Here is a 17,899-nt window from a genome sequence, read left to right as displayed (position 1 = left end):
GAGTTAGAAGTTGCATTGAACCATGATGGCACCACTGCACTCCAGCGTGGGTGACAGAATGAGACCCTGTCTCAAAAAAAAAAATTGAGTCTCTGTAATGATGTTTTTGCAAAATAAACAACCAACATAAGAAGTAAATAAATAAGCCAGATGCAGTGGCTCAGGCCTATAATCCCAGCAACTCAGGAGGCCGAGGCAGGAGGATCCCTTAGGTCAGAAGTTCAAGACCAGCCTGGGCAACATAGTGACACCCCGTCTCTTGAAAAAATTGTTTAATTAGCCAGGTGTGGTGGTGCACGCCTGTGGTCCCAGCCACTCAGGGGGCTGAGGCAGGAGGATGGCTGGAGCCCAGGAGGTCGAGGTTGCAGTGAGCTGTGATGGCACCACTGCACTCCGGCCTGAGTAACAGAGGAAGACTCCAACTCTAAGAAAAATAAATACAATTAATTAATTAAATAAAATGAAACCTTCAAAAAAAAAAAAAAACTCCTATTTCAGGCCCACATCTAATGCCACCTCCTCGGAGAAGCCTTCCATGATACGCACCTGCTCAAAATTCTCCCTCCTCCTCTGATCCGCAGCCTCTGACAGCTTCCCGCGGTGGGGTCCAGGGTGGCTGTGCAGGCCGTGACTTATGCTTGTTGAGGACCCTGGCATGACGCCCTCCATTCAGGTGGGATCGGGTAGAACAAGGGCCAGTGGCCGGAGCTGTGGGAGGGGGTGGTTGGCTCAGTCTCGGGGAGAGCTTGCTCTCGGAGTTGTCCACAGAGGCCTCCTGGTCAGGCAAGGAGCTCCCTGTTCCTGGGATGGGCAAGCCAGGCGGGAGGGGGACCGGTCCTCCTGCGCAGCCATAACAAAGCCCTGCAGACCACGGGGCACAAACAACAGAAATGGTTTCCTCACGCTTCTGGAGGCTGGGGGTCCAAGGTCAGCGTGCCGGCAGGGCTGGTTCCTTCTGAGGCCTCGCTCCTTGGCCTCCGTCCTCACAGGGTCTTCCCTCTGTGGGTGTCTGTCCTAATCTCCTCTTCCTATAAAGACACCAGTCAGATTGAACTGAGGCCCACCCAAATGACCTCACTTTGCCTTAATTATCTCCTTCAAGACCCTCATTCCAAATGATCCTGGGGGGCTGTGAGGGCGATCTGGCTGCGACGCCTGTCACGCCATTGATTGCTAGGGTCGATTCGGCTGATCTTGCTGGCCAGACGGGTGTCCCCCTCCTCCCTCACTGCTCCACGTGCGTCCCTCCCAAAGCTGCATGCTGCGTTGACCATCCTGACAGAGGAGGACCAGTCTTCAGTCAAGGGTATATGAGTAGCTGCACTCCCCTGCTAGAACCTCCAAACAAGCTCTCAAGGTCCAAATGACAGTGGGGATTAGGGTTTCAACACAGGAATTTGGGGTGCCCAGTGCAACCCATAAGCTATGGCCTCCCGTGGGATGGGGCAGAGACTTCAACCATTACAGCTGCAACCTCCAGCTGGAAGCCACGAGCTGTCTTTTGTGGCTACCCTGGAGGTCGGGAGACCTCGGCCCTCATCCCAGCCCCTCTGTGCCTGTACTTTGGGGCCTTGGCTGAGTCTCTGCTTCCGTGAGCCCCTTGTCCTCCCCATTCTGTCAGGATATGTGGTCCAAGGCCCATTGTGGCCCAGGAAAGGGAGGGTGTCCACTCAGCACCTTCATGGCCAGCCCCAGGGCTGGCACAGCTGGAGCAAAGCCACTCTTGGTCCCCGAAGATGCGGGGACAGAAGGCCAGGAGGGCATCCCCCTTCACCACTGCTGCCATACTGGCCACCGCTCGGTGATTCCACAGCAGTCATGCATCACAGACGGCCATTCGAGCCACTCTGTCTCAGTCCACTGGCCCTGCCTCAGAAGGCCGAGGCATTGCCAAGGTCATGGTTCCCTCACCGCTGGGGGGAGGCCTGAACCACACCACGGTAGACAGACCCATGGTGCTAATACTGTTTATCATTCCGTCATTATTAGAAAAGCAAAGCAGCAAAGAAAGGTTCATTGCGGAAAATTTAGAAAATGCAGAAATGAACAGAATTAAAATCACCTGCCATCCCAATGTCCAGCAAAATGACATCTTGGCATCCTCACCTCTCTCTTGCTTTGTGCAAAAATGGCCCGATGGCAGCTGGCCCACCAGCCTTGAGCTCCCCAGCCACAGAACATGGCCTGGCACCAGGGACTTTGCTGCAGGTTCTGCAGGAGCCTGGGAAGTCGAGGCATCCACTGCCACACCTATGACAAGCCTCGTGACAGCCTGTCCCCTCAGAGATCACCTTCTCCGATGTCTCCCTTGGCCACACCATCCCCCAGGGCTGCCATCCTTCTCTGTCTTTGCCCCACCCCACGTCCAGCCCCCTTGTTCCCTCCTCTGCAGGGTCCCCAGAATCAGGCCATAGCCACACTCTCATCAGGCAGCTTGGCACGCATCCCTCCCCGATCAGAAGCCAGCTTTCATCAAGCGAATCCAGCTGAACTCTCATTAGTCCAGCAGCTGCTAGGTGCCAGACCGTGCATCAATGCTAGGGATACACAGGGCAACAGAGTCCTCAGCCTTAAGGACCCTGTAGTCTGACGGTCAGGGTTGGAATGAACCCATGGAAAGGGGCAGGCATGGCATGTGATGGGCCACTCTGCAGAGGAGATTGGCTTAGAAAGTGCCTGTCTAACCATGGACAGTAAGCACCATGAGGGCAGGGGCAGGCTCATCCTCCTGCCCCCTCCAGGCCCCTTCACGGCGGTGCCCAGCCCAGGGTGGCCCCCATCCTAGGCTCAGCACTGGCTAAGAGCTGCCCCCAGCGTGCACTCATTCCAGGCACTGGCGGCCGCTGTGCACATGGACAACAGGGCTCTGGAAGCCCCGGCGTGGCCCCAGAAGAGACTCAGGTGCTGGCCAGGAGACCCGAGGACTTGTGTACAGAGCCCTCTGCTCCATGCCCTGAGACAGTCCCTCCATCTCGTTCCTTGATTTTCTACAAAATTAGAATTTTGCTGTATAAACATCTCATATTTTGCCTTTTTGGAAAGTAAAACCCATGATGTGTTCTGTCCGATTTAGAATGTTCCCACCCAGGGTTGCAGGATGCACTTAGCTGCTTCTCTCTGGCCAGTGTCCAGGTGTCGTATTCGTCCATTTTCACGCTGTTGATAAAGACATACCCGAGACTGGGCAATTTACAAAAGAAAGGGGGTTAATGGACTCACAGTTTCACAAGGCTGGGGAGGCCTCACAATCATGATGGAAGGTGAAAGTCACTTCTTGCATGGCAGCAGCAAGAGAGAGAACTTGTGCAGGGAAACTCCCATTTTGAAGACCATCAGATCTCTTGAGACTCATTCACTATCACAAAAACAGCACAGGAAACGCCCGCCCCCATAAATTCAATCACCTCCCACCGGGTTCCTCCCACGACACATGGGAACTGTGGGAGTTACAATTCAAGATGAGATTTGAGTGAGGACACAGCCGAACCACGGCAGGTGTTTTGTTTTGTTTTGTTTCTCCTGTTGAGATGGCCTCAAGGCATGGAGAAGCATCCTGGCCCCCACCTAAGCTTAGTGCCCTGAAGGCTGAGCTGCTCTGGGATCCGCAGTGTCCAGCTCCTGCCTTGTGTGTCCCCATTCAGTGACAGGAGCCCTGTGGCTGACCTCCTGCCCCCCACCCCCATCCCCAATTAATGGAAGGAGTGAAGAGATTCAGGGAGAGGCCTGGGGCCCAAGGCAAGCTGGCAGCAAGGCGTGCTCCCTTGGAGTCTAGAGCAGACGCAAACAATTTGTATCTGCCAAGGGCTCTGAGGACTAGGAGGGAGAGGGTCCCCTCCCAGGGCACACAGCAAGGGTCTCAGTCCCCCCGATAGCTGCCTCCACCTTCCACCTAACCCTGCTCAGAGGATGGAGAGCTCAGATTACTAAATTAAGGAGGCAGCAGCCCCTCTGGCCTGGATTCTGCTCAGCCAGTGGCATGGGTGGGTGCACCTGCTTCCGTAAAACCTCTCTGCTGCCAGCCTAGGGCTTCTGTCTTTATGGGGAGGAACCCCCAGCGTGGGGAGACAGGAGCAGGCTCGGGGTATCAGCAACAGCCTAGAGTAGGGTAGGGATTGGGGCCTGGCAAGGAGCACCTGGAGAGAGAGTCACTCATTCATTCATTCATTCATTCATTCATTCCCTCCCTCACCGGGTGAGTGGCGCCTACACCAGCCAGGTTCTGTCTAGGTGCTGGGGACACAACAGTGGCCAAGTCCCCACCCTCACGAGCTGATGCTCCAGTGAGGGAGGAGGAGACAATAAGCCTGTGCCAGATATAAAATTCAGCCGCTGATGAAGACAGAGAAAAGCAGGCCCCGATCCCAGAAATCATCTAACACCTGCAGGGTTTGGACTGGCCCTGGAGGAAGCGCAGGCGGGGATGGCTGGAAATGAGAGAGAGCCAGTTCCACCTGCGATCTAAAAGCCTTCTCTGGAAGGGGTGGACAGAGGCATATTGGAGGGAGGTGCCAAGACCAGGCAGGAGGCGGCTGTAATAACCCAGGGAGAGAGGCTGGTGGGCTGGCCCTGGCAGCTCGGGGGGCAGACAGGAGGGGTGGGTGGAGGAAGCAGCCAGGGCCAGGTGACTGGCAGGCGCTGCTGCACACCCACACCAGGGAGCAGGCAGTGAGCTGGCCCTCGAAGTCAGACACCACCCACCGCTGCTGCCTGGGGGACAGCCCCTGGCAAACCTCGTGTCAAAGGTCAGGGTTTTGAGCAGAAAAATTCACCAAAGAATAAGGATCTGGTGGGGGGAAACAGGAACATGATTGCCTCTGCTTGGTGGATTCCATGCTGCTTTAAATAAGGGGCTGAAATGCGCATGACCCTGTGTTAGGAGACGGGAGATCTGCACACAGTCACAGTCAGTCCTGGGGAGGGGGTGTCCACAGGGGTCACACCGGCTTAAAGAGGGGAGGACAAGGGCCGCGGCGTGGTAGGGGTGGCTGGAGCGGAGCCCAGTGGGTCCGGCAGTAAGAACCACGTGCCTCTCAGGTGCTGCCCTGCGTGTCAGGGAGGAGGGCAGGGGAGTCCGAGGCTGGACAGGAAATGCCCTTCCTGTGACCTGGGAACCCCAGCAATGGTGCCATACTCATCCTCGCTGTCAACAGGACAGGCGCTGTTCTCACTCCACACTGCGCGATGCATGTCATCCTCTCTTCCACTCTGCCAGGGAGGAGCCATTCCTCCCCCGTTTACAGATGAGGAAACTGAGGCCCAGGCTACTTAAATAACTTGTCCAAGTTGTGGTTTGTGAGTCACAGACCCAGGACCCAACCTCAGCCCACCCTCGAGCCGATCAGGGCAACCCCTGCCTCCTAGGCTTGGAGGCATGAGGGCAGCCTACGTGAGCTGTCTCCGCCCCGTGGTCCAAAGAGGCACGCCCACCTCTCCCCATCAGATTGGCGAGTCCTGAGTGGAACCCTGGCACGTCCACGGGGATTCAGAGGAGACTCTGATACGACCACACATGTGCATACACACACTCACATACAGACACACACACTCACACCACACACACACTCTAAACCAGAGAAACAGTAGCTTCAGCCACCAAGTGGCCACGAAGGTGTCTCCACTGGGGAGATGGTCTGAGTTAGTCTCTGACTTCCCTGTGGATTGAAAGCCAAGACAGAGAAAAGGGAGTTTGGCTGGGAAAAGGAATGAGGGCTGGTGGGGAGTTCCGGGAAGCCACTTGCTATCCTGGGACACCAGGCCCCAGGAGTCCCCAAAGCCCAGGGCCATAGGTGACCTCTCCATGGCACTCCCCATGAGGCCCCTCTGCCCGCCTCCCCTGGAGCCTGTGCTTGCCCCTCTCGGGCTCCCATCACAGGATGCCCCCTTGTCTCTAGGCACCCACCAGAGCCCGCGCCAGATCCATTGAGTCACCAGTGTCTCAGAAAGCTGGAAGGACCCTGCACACAGGGGAGGTCGTCTTCTCAGGGCCTTCTAGGGGACCAGAGCGGCATTTAAGAGGAAAGGAAACCAGCCCTGAGCTATAAAACGAAAGCAGGGGCAGCTGCTCACCCCACGCAGGGAGCCCAGGCTGGGCACTGTCCTGGAGGGTCAGCTGTCCAGCCCTCATATCTGCCTTAATGCCCACAAGCCCAGAAGAGGTCTGGCCAGAGGAGGCCAGTGAATGCTCTCAGCTCAGAGTCTAGATGATGGGTTCCGGAAGAGCCAGGGCCAGCAGGAATCCGGATGGGGCCCTGGGGGATCATATATGGGGGTGTGCATTTGATCATCACCTTCTCTAGCTCCTGGGAACTACAGTGCTCTAACAGCGTGGAGTGCTGAGGCCCAGAGTGAGGGGTCTTGTCCGAGTCACAACACAAGGTCTCCAGGTGCCGTTGCCAAGCCCAGGGATAGGGGAGTGTGTGAAGGGGGATTTTTTTTTTTTTTTTTTTTGGAGACAGTGTTTCGTTCTTGTTGCCCAGGAGTACAATGGTGCAATCTCGGCTCACTGCAGCCTCTGCCTCCCAGGTTCAAACATTTCTCCTCCCTCAGCCTCCTAAGTAGCTGGGATTACAGGCAGGCGCCACCACACCCAGCTAATTTTGTATTTTTTAGTAGACACGGGGTTTTACCATGTTGGTCAGGCTGGTCTCGAACTCCTGACCTCAAGTGATCGACCTGCCTTGACCTCCCAAAGTGCTGGGATTACAGGAGTGAGCCACCGCGCCAAGCCAACAACAGTTTTTGTTTGTTTGTTTGTTTGTTTGTTTTTGAGACAGGGTCTCACTCTGTTGCCCAGGCTGGAGTGCAGTGACGCAGTCTTGGCTCACTGCAGCCTTGACCTCCAGGGCTCAGCTGATTCTCCCACCTCAGCCTACTGAGCAGTTGGGACTAGAGGCGCATGCCATCACATTCAGGTAACTTTCATATCTTTAGTAGAGATGGGGTTTCACCATGTTGCCCAGGCTGGTCTGGAACCCCTGGACAGAAGCAACCTGCCCACCTTGGCCTCCCAAAGTGCTGAGATTATAGGGGTGAGCCACCTCACCAGGCCAGGAAGGGGCATTTCTACCTCACCCTGCCCCATGGCTGCTCCACCAGCCTCAGAGATGGCGGGGTTCCCCACCAGCCCTGGCTGAATGCAGAGCCCCAGAGAGCAGGTAATTCAGGGCACACATATTCACATAGTTCCCTCAAAACACTCATGGGCCAGCGAGTGCAAATGTGTTTGCCCAGTGGCACAAAACAGTCAAAACTTGGCCAGGCGCGATGGCTCAGGCCTGTAATCCCAACACTTTGGGAGGCCGAGGCGGGTGGATCAACACAGAGGAGTTCCAGACCAGCCTGGCCAACGTGGTGAAACCCCGTCTCTACTAAAAAATACAAAAATTAGCCGGGCGTGGTGGCGGGCACCTGTAGTCCCAGCTACTCAGGAGGCTGAGGCAAGAGAATCGCTTGAACCCGGGAGGTGGAGGTTGCAGTGAGCCAAGATCACGCCACTGCACCCTAGCCTGGGCGACAAGGTAAGACTCCTTATTTTAAAAAAAAAAAAAAGTCAAAATTCCCGCTCTGCCTGGGCTTTCTGAAGACAAATCTCCCAAGGCCACCAGCCACACAGGGAGGATGTGGCTACCACACGGTGTCTTCTTTGACAGTGGGAATAAAAAAGCAGGGACAAGAATAATTCCACCTTCTCTAGCTAAGGAGCATATTGCACACAGTTTGTTGCACTGATTTTTTTCAAAAACATAAATAGCATGATGCAAGATATTTCCAAAAACAAAGACAAAATGGGGGGAACGTATCTCAGTCCTCTGTCTTGGCTGAACTCTTTGCAGAGTCAGGGGAAGGCGCATGGTGGCTCATAGCCAAACAACGTGTGCTGGCTCAGGGCCAAGCCCAGCAAGCCTCGTTCATCACCTCAAAGCAAACCACTTGCTTCCAGACGGGGCCAGACACCTGGCAAATGGGCCCGACGCATCCCATAATTCAAGGCTGGCGTGGAGGAAGTGAAGACAAGGAGGGCCCGGAGAGAAGGCTGGACTCCAAGGGGGTCAGGGGCTTGGAGGAGGCCCCTCTGCCGCTGGGTCATTAACCCCAGTGTGTCAGGAATCAAAAGAGTATAGGAGGGGCCGGGCGCGGTGGCTCACGCCTGTAATCCCAGCACTTTAGGAGGTTAAGGTGGGCGGATCACGAGCTCAGGAGATCAAGACCATCCTGTTAGCAACATGGTGAAACCCCATCTCTACTAAAAATACAACAAATTAGCCAGGCGTGGTGGCAGTGCCTGTAGTCCCAGCTACTTGGGAGGCTGAGGCAGGAGAATGGCGTGAAGCCGGGAGGCGGAGCTTGCAGTGAGCCAAGACTGCACCACTGCACTCCAGCCTGGGCAACACAGCCAGACTCTGTCTCAAAAAAAAAAGAGTATAGGAGGGTGGCCGGGCGCGGTGGTTCATGCCTGTAATCCCAACACTTTGGGAGGCCGAGGCAGGCAGATCACTTGAGATCGGGAGTTGGAGACCAGCCTGGCCAATATGGTGAAACCCCATCTCTACTAAAAATACAAAAATTAGCAGGGCCTGTTGGCATGCGCCTGTAATCCCAGCTACTTGGGAAGGTGAGGCAGGAGAATCACTTGAACCCGGGAGGCGGAGGTTGCAGTGAGCCAAGATCACACCACTGTGCTCCACCCAGCCTGGACAACAGAGTGAGACCTTGTCTCAAAAAAAAGAGTATAGGAGGTGAATGAAGACAACGAGGGACAGGCAGGGGCAGTGACGGGGGAGGAAAGGAGAAAAAGAGTTCCCTCAGACCTCCCGAGGCACCTGCTAGCTCTGGGTCACCGTTCTGCCCAACAGCCCTGACAGGCCCTTGTCCTCAGCCCAAGAGGCAAAGACCTCCCACTGTGGCCAGGACACTGATGGAGAAAGGCACAGAGGCGATGCCTAAAGCAGCTTGGGCAATCCAGGAATGCTTCCTGGGGGAGGTGACAACCAGGTTGGGACCTGAGTCAAAAGATAGCTATTAGCTAGGCAATGAGCTTGGGTTGGGGTGTTCAGGAGGGGAGGAAGGAACACTCCAGGTAAGTCAGCAGAATCGTCAAAGGCCAGTGCAGCAAAGTAGAGGGTCTGCAGGAGCTCAATGTGGCAGAGGGCTGGGGTGCAGGCAGAAGGTTGACGCTGGGGTGGGCAGGGGTGCATGGGGCCAGCTATCCTAGGGATGTGAACTTCATCCCATTGGCAGCAGGGAACCACCCAGGACGGTGATTCCACACATGGAGTGGCCAGCCAACAGCACCTCTCCTGTGTCCCAAGCCAGGGGAGAAACCACACACAGGACTCGGCAGCTGGGAAACCAAGATACCCCCTTATTGCTAAGGAAAGGGATTTTGGAGAATATGGCTTCTGTCTGCAGGCCAGCGAGAGGCCTAACATGAGCTCCAGCGTTGGACAAACTGACTGACCATGGGCCTCCACAGCCTGGGCAGGTATCTGTCATCATGGGGCAGAGGGAAGATGGTAGGCCCCTGTCGGCCGACCTCATCTACAAACTCTCCCTCTGAGTAGGAGGAGGGCGCCCGGGAGAGGCTGGAGGAGGCCCTCCCCAGTGGAAGGGAACATCAGGAGGGGGTCGTCAGGCGCTAGCTCCTGGCAGAGCCCACAGGCTGGATGGAGGAGCTTGGGAGTACAGAAGCCCAGAGCCCCGCCAGTCCTCCAGAGAGCTCCTCTGTAAGGACTGAGCCAGATGCAAGAACTAGAGGCAGCGTGTGTCCCACAGTGTTTAGGACTCAACTGCCATGTAATCCAGGCATAGAAAACTAACGCCGGGGGACAGGCTTTTGTGGACTAGCAAGTCAGGGACAGGACTGGACCCAGGCCCTGGGCTCCTGACTCCCTGCCCCACAGCTTCTTCCCTCACAGCGTTTTCCACTTACACTTTGCCCCCGAGGACTTCCTCACGCTGAGTCTGGTGCACACGGTCAGTGCTCCTGGCAGCTGTCCACAGTCATCTGCGTGACCAAGTGCTGCAAAAATGTCACCAGAGACACGAATTCCAGCGTGACAAACAAGACACGACCACCATCAGGCCTGAGCCCACTCTACAGATGGGGTAAGAGGCCAAGCAGCCTGACGAGCGAGTTCTCAGCACAAAGAGCATCCCTGTACTCCTGAATCCTCAAAAGAGTATAGGAGGGACCGGGCACGGTGGCTCACTACTGTGGGAGGCTGAGTCCAGAGAGATGTCCCAGGCTAGAGCCGGGCTCCGCGACGAAGGCGGGGAAGGGGCAGAGCCAAGGAAGGGCGGGGTTCAGGGCAAGGGCGGGGCAGGGCGGGGCCAGGGCCCTGGTGATTGGGAGCCTGGTGGGCGGAGCCCAGGTGGGCGGGGCCCAGGACCTCCCCGCCCTCCCTGCCATTAACTCGGAACCTGGTGCAGTGGAAAGCGGGCCAGGAAGCAGAGGTCCAGGTTCTAACTCTGATTCTATCACAAAACACTGCACCCAAAGCAACCAGGCAGCTTCCGAAGACCTCGTGTGTGCCCCGCCATTTGCTGGGTGCTGGTGATACAGACATGAAAAGAAAAATAAAAGACTCAGCCCTTCCTCCAGGAGCTCACAGTCCCGCTGACGATTTAGTCCTCTCCTCTTTCCGGGCCTCACTGCCCCCATCTGGAAGACTGACAGATTGGACTATCATGACCTGTCTCGCCGCCGCTGCGGAGACGCCCCTGGATCACGCCCCTGCCTCTGAGCCCCTGGACAGGGCTCAGGGCCCAGCCCCCAAAATTGCTCAGGGTGAGGTTGAATGGATCGACCACAGCAACGGTCACCTCACAGCAGGAGATAGGGAAACTGAGTCCCAGAGAGTCAAGAGAGTGCTTCCCTGAGACCTGGGTAATACTGGAAGCTGGGCTTCCTTCCACCAAGAGCTCTTCCCCCTTTTTTTTTTTTTAAATCATTTTTATTTTTTGTTTTTGTTTTTTGAGACGGGGCCTTGCTCTGTCGCTCAGGCTGGAGTGCAGTGGTGCAATCTCAGCTCACTGCAACCTCCACCTCCCGGATTTAAGTGATTCTCATGCCTCAGCTTCGCAAGTGGTTGGGATTACAGGCATGTGCCACCACACCCAGCTAATTTTTGTATTTTTAGTAGAGAAGAGGTTTCACCATGTTGGCCAGGCTGGTCTCGAGCTCTTGACCTCAAGTAATCCACCTTCCTTAGCTTCCCAAAGTGTTGCGGTTACCAGCGTAAGCCGCTATGCCCAGCCCAAGAGCTCTTTGCCTTCTGAGAGCAGCGTCCTGCGGAGGCAGAAACAGGTATTTGCCCTCTCCAAGCCTAAATTCTCACCGGCTTCCCCCAACAATCGCACTACAGGTTCCGCAGGCTTTTCCTTCCTTTCCTTCTTGTCCTGTAGCCTCCCTTCCCACAGCTCTGGGATGGCAGCCTTTACCCGGGCTGTCCGAGCTCCTGGTTGCTCCCCAGAGACAGTGGCCTGGCTGTGTACTGGCATCCACAGCACGTGATAATAAGGGCTATGGGATTTGGGCGACCTGGAGGGTGAGGAAAGGAAAGGTGCCCATGTGAGGACCAGGCTTCTGGAGAGAGGGACTGGCAGGAGGAAGTGTTGCCCCAAGGGGCGGGACAGGGCTCTGAAAAACCACAAGATGCTTGTGAACAGCCAGTGCTGCTGCTATCCAAGCTGTTATCCTGTGAGGTGCCTGGGCGGCGCCCTGAAGTTTTGGAAGGTGGAAGATGAGTTCTCTGCAAGGAGGGTCTTCCTCGGTGGGACAGAGGCCTCACCCAGAGCCCGAGGGCAGCACAACACCCCTCGCAGGCCACCTGTCTGCACAGTTCACCCTCCTCGGCCTCCTCTCTCCCTCCTCCCACCAAGGTGGGCCCTTTGTTCTCCATCTGACTCACCAGGGCTCCTTCCCCCATCCTACCCCACATCAGCCCTGCCTCAAGCTGGAGGGGACATGCTGGGGGAGCTAGGGAGTTGGTTTGGGTCCTGCTTCTGAGAGGCGAGAGCTCCAAAGGACCCCTCCCTGCCCAGCCTGTTTCATCCCCAGATCGTTAGAGCTGACACAGGGTCTGCCTAACTAAATCCCACTCCCCTACCCCTCCACTCACCCCTGCCCCCAACACACACACACACACACACACACACATTGGCTCCAGCTGTCCTCAGGGTCCCAATGCCCTCTGGACACTATCCCAGGACAGCCCCTCTAAGTCTGCCAGTAGCTACCATACCCCTCCCTCCTTCTCCAAGCTAAATGGCCTCTGTTCCCTCAAAAACAAAGAACTAAAGGCAAGCGCTAGAATGATGAAGCTCTTAGAAGCAACAGAGGGCTGCGTCTCCAGGACCTCATGGAGGCAACGGCCTCTTAGCCTTGACACCAAAGCATGAGCAACAAAAGGAAGAAGAAAGAAATTGGATTTCAGCAGATTCAAAACAGCTGTGCTCCCAAGGACACTATCAAGAAAGTAGGCTGGGTGCAGTGGCTCACGCCTGTCATCCCAGCACTTGGGGAGGCCAAGGCAGTTCAATCACTTGAGGCCAGGAGTTTGAGATCAGCCTGACCAACATGGCAAAACCCTGCCTCTACAAAAAAATATAAAAATTAGCCAGGTGTGATGGTGCGTGCCTGTAGTCCCAGCTACTCAGGAGGCTGGGGTGCAAGGACTGCTTGAACCTGGGAGGTAGAGGTTGCAGTGAGCCAAGATTGTGCCATTGCACTCCAGCCTGGGCAAAAGAGTGAGATCCTGTCTCAAAAAAAAAAAAAAAAAAAAGTAAGTTAGTAAAAAGATAACCAACCAGATGGGAGAGAGTATTTTCAAATCTTATTTCTAAGAAGGGCTTTGTATCCAGAATATGTAAAGAACTCAGGTAACTCGACAATAAAAAGACAACCCAATTTAAAAATGGCAAAGGATCTAAGCAGACGTTCTTCCAAAGAAAATATACAGATGGCCACCAAACACATGAAGACACCCTAGACATTATTAGTCACCAGGGAAATGCAAATCAAGACCACAATGAAATGTCATTTCACATTCATTGAATGGCTAGAATCAAAGTCAGGGGGAAAAAGAGGCAGATAAGTGTGGGTGAAGGTGTGCAGAAATAAGAATCTGATACACCGCTGGTGGGAAGGTAAATGCTGTAGCTGCTCTGGAAAACAGTCTGGTGGTTCTTCACAGGTGAAACACAGAGCTACTATAGAACCCCACAATTCCTTCTCTAGGTACACACCCAAGACACATGAAAGCAGGCTGGGCATGGCGGCTCACACCTGTAATCCCAGCACTCTGGGAGGCCGAGGTGGGCAGATCATGAGGTCAGGAGTTCGAGACCAGCCTGGCCAACATGGTGAACCCCTGTCTCTACTAAAAATACAAAAAGTAGCTGCACATGGTGCCGGGCACCTGTAATATCAGCTACTCAGGAGGCTGAGGTAGGAGAATCATTTGAACCCCAGAGGTGGAGGTTGCAGTGAGCTAAGATCATGCCACTGCACTCCAGCCTGGGCAAAAGGGCAAAACTCCATCTCCAAAAAAAAAAAAAAAAAAAAGGAAACATACGTCCATACAAAATGTACATGTAAATGTTCATGGCAGCATTATTCATAATAGCTGAAAGGGAGAAACAACCCAGACGTCCATCCAATGGTGAATGGATAAACACGGCGTGGTCTACCCACACAATGGAGCATTATTTGGCCATGAAAGCAAGGAGGCCCTGACACAGCATGAACGAACCTTGAAAACATTATGCTCAGTGAAGGAAGCTACACACAAAAGATCATATACGATTCCACTTACAGGAAATGTCCAGAACAGGGTCAACTACAGACACAGAAAGTCGACTATAGGTTGCCAGGAGCTGGGGGAAGGAGAAATTTGAAGTCATGAATATAGGTTTCTTTTTGGGGTGAAGAAAATGTTCTAAAATTAATTTTAGTGGTGGTTGAACTTGTCTAAGAATATACTACCAGTGACTTACATACTTTAAAAGGGTGAATTGTATGTGAAGTATATAAAGCTGTTTTTAAAACAATTTTTTTTTAAGATGGAGTCTCATTCTGTCACCCAGGCTGGAGTGCAGTGGTGCAATCTCAGCTCACTGCAACCTCTACCTCCTGGGTTCAAGCGATTCTCCTGCCTCAGCCTCCTGAGTAGCTCAGATTAGAGGTGCACCACCACGCCCAGCTAATTTTTTGTATTTTGTGAGATGGGGTTTCACCATGCTTAATCGGGCTGGTTCCCGGAACTCCTGACCTCAAGTGATCTGCCTGCCTCAGCCTCCCAAAGTGCTGGGATTACAGGTGTGAGCCATCACACTCAGCTAAAATATTTTTTTTTTTTTTTTTTTTTGAGACAGAGTTTCATTATTGTTGCCCAGGCTGGAGTGCAATGGCACAATCTTGGCTCACTGCAAACTCCACCTCCCAGGTTCAAGTGATTCTTCCACCTCAGCCTCCCAAGCAGCTGGGACTACAGGCACCCACCACTACGCCCGGCTAATTTAGTATTTTTAGTAGAGACAGGGTTTCACTATGTTGGCCAGGCTGGTCTCAAACACCTCACCTCAAGTGATCAGCCTGCCTCAGCCTCCCTAAGTGCTGGGATTACAGCCATGAGCCACCGCACCTGGCGAACAAATTTTTAAGGAAAAGAAGAAAGGCAAATTATTGACCTCAGCTTTCACCTTAACAAACTAGAAAAATAAGACCAAATGAAACCTGAAACAAAAAGGAGAAAAGAAATAATAAAAATCAGAGTTGAAATCAATGAAACAGAACAGAAAATAATAGAGAACATCAATGAAAGGGAATGTTAGTTCTTGAGAAAATTGTTAAATTTATAAATTCTAGTTAGATTGATCAGGAACAAAAGAGAAAATAAGAATGACCATTATCATAAATGAAATGGATAACTTTATTACAGATTCTACAGATATTTTTAAAGTCTGAGGCACAGACCTTTAATATAAAAACAGTTTTTAGTTCTGTCTAGGGAGGTAAGATCTCAGGAAAAAGAAACGAAACATCAATAAAAGCACTTTTGCTCTGTTTTACAAAATTGAAAATCAATCCTGTGCCTTGTCCGGGTTGTTTTAGGTACGCGAGTGTAAAACTGTATGGTACCCACTGTAATAGATGAAGCCCAGCTTTACACTGTATTCTGATCATGTGCTTATGTTTTCATCTGTGGGGTCCCCAGGACCCATGCACCCAGTAGGTGTGCACTAAACGTTGAGAAAGTCAACAGATGGTGGTGGTTGGCACTGTCTTCCTAATGTGCACTAGACTTCTGTAATGACACAAAAGTCACCACCTGGAATCCACGTGGGTTTCTGTATCCTCCACCAAATGTTCACCAAGCACTCCTCTGTGCAAGGCCTGAAACAACAGAGGAGGACAGAGATTTGGGACTTTGAGTTAAAATGGGAGTTAGATGAGATTTTGGACTTAGAGTTGACCCTAGAAGACTTAAGACCTTGGGGAATGTTAGGATGGGGTGAAGGCATTTCGCGTAGGGGAAGGACATGAATTTGGAGGAACCCGAGTGTGGACTGTTATGGGTTGACCAGGATCCTCAAAAACGATGTTAAAGTCCTAACCCTCGCTACCTGTCCTTCTGACTGTATTTGGGAATGGGGCTGTGTAGACGTCATGAGTTAAGATGAGATCACACTGGAGATCATGGTAGGCCCTAAGCCAATACGAGGGGTGTCGTTATGAGCAGAGGGAAATCCGAACACAATACAGGGAAAGGGAAAATCTTTCTGGTGTTTTATTTACTTGTATTGGCTTCTAAGGCTGCTGTTAACAAAGTACCACCAACTGGGTGGCTTCAACAACAGAAATTTATCATCTCACAGTTTTGGAGGCTGCAAGTTCCAAATCAAGATGCTGGCAGCGGGGGTTCCTTCTAGGGGCGCCGGGAGGAAATCTGTTGCGAGGCTTCTCTTCCAGCTTCTGGAGGCGGTTTTTGCTCACAAGCCTGGGCAGTCTTTGGCTTGTGAAAGCATCTCCCCAGTTTCTGCCTTCATCTTCATGTGGCGCTCTCCCGGCGTGTGTCTCTCCAAATCGCTCCTCTTTATAAGGACACCAGTCCTGCTGGATTAAGGCCCACCCTAATGATTTCATTTTCAGTTGACTGTCTCAGCAAAGGCCCCATCTCCAAATCAGGTCACATTCTGGGATGCTGGGAGTTTGAATTTCAACGTATGAATTTGGGGGGACAAAATTCAACTTGTCTCCCCAGTTCAGGTGGCCAGAATTGGTTTATTTCCCATCTTAATTGTAGATTTACAATGTAAATGAGCCATAAATTGTGCCAATTTTGTTTTGGGGAGAAGCATTTAATTTGTTGGTCTTATATATTTTACTACTTACAAGAAATTAAAATTGCCTAAGTACGAGTTCTCAAAGAGGTTTAATTGGCTTCCATTCCTGGCTCTCTGCCCAGATTCTCCTAAACACATCCATTCCTGTTTCTGGCAGAACTTTTGCAAACCCATCCCAGGTATGTTTTTACAGTATTAACTTTTTTAATTGCAGCAAACTATATCTAACATAAAATTTGCCATCTTAGCCACTTTTAGGTGCACAGTGCAGGGGCATTAAGCACATTCACATTGCTATCCATCTCCAGAACGTTCTCGTCTTCCCAAACAGGAACTCTGTCCCCATTAAACACTAACTCCCGGCCGCCCTCCCCCAGCCCCGACACCCACCATTCTACTTTCTGTCTCTATGTAAGACCTGCCTAGTCTGGATATTTCATACCAGCGGAACCACACAATCGTTGCCCTTTTGTGTCGGGCTTATTTCACTGAGTGTAATCTCCTCAAGGCTCATCCATGTTGCAGAACGTGTCAGAATTTCGTTCTTTTTTAAGGCTGAATAATATTCCATTGTATGTCTAGACCACGTTTTGCGTGTCCGTTCATCACTGCTGGCCATCGGGGTTGTTTTCACCTCCTGGACAGTGTGACCCGTGCTGTCGTGAACACTGGCAAAGACGTGTCTGCTCAAGTCCTTACTTTCAGCTCCTTTGGGTAGATGCCCAGGAGTACAATGGCCCATCAAAAACGAAACAGCAATTTTAACGTTCAGACATCTTTAGCATGGTACACTTGGATTTCACCTGATTATCTAATAAATTAGTGCAGACCAAAAAAATCTCCTCATTGATTTCTAACCTGAGTCTCTTCAAACCTCAGGCCTGTTTCTTGGAGAAACTGATTCAGGGCTGCCAGGCCTCGCTCCTGCATCTTTCCCGGCTTTGCTCGGCTCTGTCATTTCTCAGTTAGGGAGGCACAAGGTCAAAACGACGACAGCCTGGATGCTTCTAAATGAGGCAGCTCCTGAGGACTCCCACGCTGCAGGTTTACAATCCAGCTGTTTCACCAATATCACAACCAGCTCACACTTCCTGCGTGCAGACTGTGTTCAGCGGGGATAAAAGCTCTGCTAGAGTGCTATTGAGAAAAGAATCCTGGGGTTAAAAACCAGCAGTCGAAAAATCATGAAGGGAAATCAGATGTCGCTTATATTTGAAAAATAACACCAGGATTGAGGCTCCCAGTGCCAAGGCATGCACACACATGCGTGCACACACACACACACATGCAGAGACACACATACACAGAGACACACACGTGCACACAGAGGAAAGGGCTCCTCATGGGAGTGAAGATGAGGGCTGAACCATGGAGCAGGAGGAGCAAAAGCATCGTGTTCTCTGCCCTCTGGGAGCTTAGTGTCTAGCACCGGGGACGCCGCCGGGTGGCAAGGCCATCACCATGCCTGGCTGTGGCTGAGACAGAGCTTAGTGTCTAGCACCGGGGATGCCGCTGGGTGGCAAGGCCACCACCATGCCTGGCTGTGGCTGAGACA

The 17,899-nt window shown here is 52.7% G+C and overlaps 1 long non-coding RNA gene across 3 annotated transcripts in view; it reads right to left on the bottom strand.

Annotated features, from left to right (window-relative positions):
- Nucleotides 1-17,899, bottom strand: part of LOC103884185 — a 66,829-nt gene that overhangs the window by 9,209 nt on the left and 39,721 nt on the right. For 2 of the 3 annotated variants that reach the window (XR_004182861.1, XR_002521919.2), the window contains one exon: nucleotides 547-1,028. This is a non-coding gene — a long non-coding RNA (uncharacterized LOC103884185). The remainder of the gene's footprint in view (nucleotides 1-546; nucleotides 1,029-17,899) is intronic. The other variant, XR_004182862.1, reaches the window with a different exon arrangement.

This window comes from Papio anubis, chromosome 3, assembly GCF_008728515.1.
Source record: "Papio anubis isolate 15944 chromosome 3, Panubis1.0, whole genome shotgun sequence".
Classification (NCBI taxonomy): domain Eukaryota; kingdom Metazoa; phylum Chordata; class Mammalia; order Primates; family Cercopithecidae; genus Papio; species Papio anubis.
The sequence above is the reverse complement of the archived record's forward strand: the minus strand, read 5'-3'. Positions and strand labels throughout refer to the sequence as shown.